Below are 2500 nucleotides of genomic sequence, written 5' to 3'. Positions count from 1 at the left end.
TTAGCTTCTCTCACAGATTCTGTGTGCTAAGAGGTCACAAACCAGTGCACTGTTGGCCAAAAAAAACTTGCATGCCCTCCTGTGGTGTGGAGTCATAGGGCGGTTTCTGCCACAAAAACACCAGTGGAGGATGCCAGATTGAGTCGGAATCCCCCCTCTGCATAAGGAGCGGGGGATAGACGTTGGCATGACTTCAGACAGTCAGTCTGTTGTGGGTCGGAGCTGCCAGAGGCTCCCCAAAAACTCCCCACCAGCTCACTCCCGTCTTTGTCTCTAGAGAAGCTCCCCAGGGAACATGGTGCAGGAGCACAAGCTGAAAGAAAGACTAATTTGATATTTTATAAAAATGGCCTGTAATACTGACTTCCCAAGAGTGCTGCCTTTAGCTTAGTCTCTCTGCCTGCCTGCCTGCCTGTCTGTCTGTTTGTGTGTCTGCCTGCCTGCCTGCCTGCCTGTCAGTCTGTCTGTCTCTGTCTGTCTGTCTGAGGGGTGCCGTAGGTTAGGGTGCTGCAGAGATGAGGGTCTGCAGTCTGTGGTTATGTATGTCCTGTGCGCTTCGTTCTGCGTATCCAGGCGGATCAGATAATGGTGCTCCTGCAGTAATGAAGAGTCTCTCTGTCAGGGTTCAGATGGAGCCGCTTATTTCCCCAGTGAACACGGAGACGAGGGGAAGGTGATAGTTCTGTCTCCGCGCGGAGGTGCTTTCCGTTACTGCTAACCGTTCTCCCCCTCCCTCCCTCACCCCCCACCCCCCTCCAAAATGTTCTCCCCCCCCCCCCCCCCCAGTCTTGAAATTTTAACGTTGCCGTGGATACGGTTAACCCCTTCGGCGCCGTCATCGTTTCGGGGCAGGCGGGTGCACGCCCCTGCTCCTCGCTGACGTGCGTTCGGGCGCTAGCGCTTAGCCGCCGCCGTCGTTGTCCGCGCGTCGTCCCTCGGAGAGTAAACACCCCGTCCTTCCAGAACGTTCTTCTTTACGAGGCCGGGGGCGAGCGGCGCTGGTGAACGGGCGGGTCGGTGAGCGCTGGCGTTCGGCCGGCCGGCGGCGGGACTTCTGGGAAATAGCGTCAGGGCGGTGCGACCACGCCTCCTCGCCGCGCTGCAGTGAGGAACGCAGGTTACAGCAGCGCTGGCGGCGGCGCGGCGTCCATTTCACGCGTCCGTGTGCGTCCTCTACGCTCACTGACATTTTCACCGCATATACAATACATATATGTGCATTTGAATATGTGTATATATATGTATATATACACACATATAAATGTATAGACACGCACACACACCTATTTTGTTGAACGCTACTACATTCCTGTCCAGCTTTAGGCCCCAGGTTTCCCTGTCCCAGGGTATGCTGATGAAATCCCATAATTCTGTGCTGCGTATCAACCAGTAATTAAATGGAGCCATAGAATGGATATAAGACTGTGTGTGTTAGTGTCTGTGTGTGAGGTGTGTGTGTGCCTGTGTGTGTGTGTGTGTGTGTGTGTGTGTGTGTGCCTGTGTGTGTGTGTGTTAGTGTCTGTGTGTGAGGTGTGTGTGTGCCTGTGTGTGTGTATGCGTGTCTGTGTGTGTGTGTGTGTGTGTGTGTGAGGGTCTGTGTGTGTGTGTGCGTGTGTGTGCTTGTGTGTGTGTGTGTGTGTGTGTGTGTGTGTGAGGGTCTGTGTGTGTGTGTGTGTGCTTGTGTGTGTGCTGCTCCATTGCGTCTGATACTGTCTGAGCTCCACAATGCGCGGGCCCTTTTGGATGCAGCAAAATGACCCTTCCTGGAGAATACAACAAACACAAAATACAGCAATTAGAGCCAGCTGACGTTTCTTTTACCGCTTTTTCCTGCTCTTTTTTGGAAATGGAACACCGCTGTGAAGAAGATTTGCCCTCCTTCCTGAATGACCGGGCCCAAAATTGTCAGCAGAATGAATAATGAAAAAGTAGTGTGTGTCTGAAATGGCTTCTCCTGTCCTGGTGTGTTTTTAATGGGTTAATGTTTTCCGGTGCCTGGTGTTCTTTAACATGTGAAATGTTTAGCAGTAAATGGGTTATTCTGAAGTGAAAGATTGACAGTAAGCAGGACACCAGGCGTAGATGAGGTTTTGGGAGCATTGCTAGAACTTAACCAAGAGTGTTAACAAGGACATTGCCAGGACATTGCTGGTGTGTTGTGGGGACATTGCTGGTGTGTTGTGGGGACTTTACTGGGGTGTTGTGAGGGCATTATTTGTGTGTTGTGGGGAGTTTACTGCGGTGCTTTGGGGGCATTATTGGGGTGCTGTGGGGTCTCTCCAGATCTCTTGCCCATTCAAACCCACGTCCTGCTCTCTCTCCTCCCCCAGGGAAGCTATGGACATCCTGAGCCCCCTGTCCTGAGTGGCGCCCCCCCTCCCCGTCCTGCCGTCACTTCGCCCCCGCCCCCCCGCGTGACCCCCCCCCCCCCCCAGGCCCGGTGATGGCCGGGGAGAAGGCCTGGCGCAGCGGCGGCATGGACACCAAGCGGCTTGCGGCC

The 2500-nt window shown here is 54.0% G+C and overlaps 1 long non-coding RNA gene across 1 annotated transcript in view; it reads left to right on the top strand.

The window, feature by feature from the left end:
• The window catches only part of LOC118215611, a 9487-nt gene extending 7062 nt beyond the window's left edge, over nucleotides 1–2425 (top strand). The window contains exon 3 of the long non-coding RNA XR_004762858.1: nucleotides 2331–2425. This is a non-coding gene — a long non-coding RNA (uncharacterized LOC118215611). The remainder of the gene's footprint in view (nucleotides 1–2330) is intronic.
• Nucleotides 2426–2500: the final 75 nt, after the last annotated feature.

Source organism: Anguilla anguilla, chromosome 16 (genome assembly GCF_013347855.1).
Source record: "Anguilla anguilla isolate fAngAng1 chromosome 16, fAngAng1.pri, whole genome shotgun sequence".
NCBI classification, from domain to species: Eukaryota; Metazoa; Chordata; class Actinopteri; order Anguilliformes; family Anguillidae; genus Anguilla; species Anguilla anguilla.
This window is presented reverse-complemented; position numbering and strand designations above follow the sequence as displayed.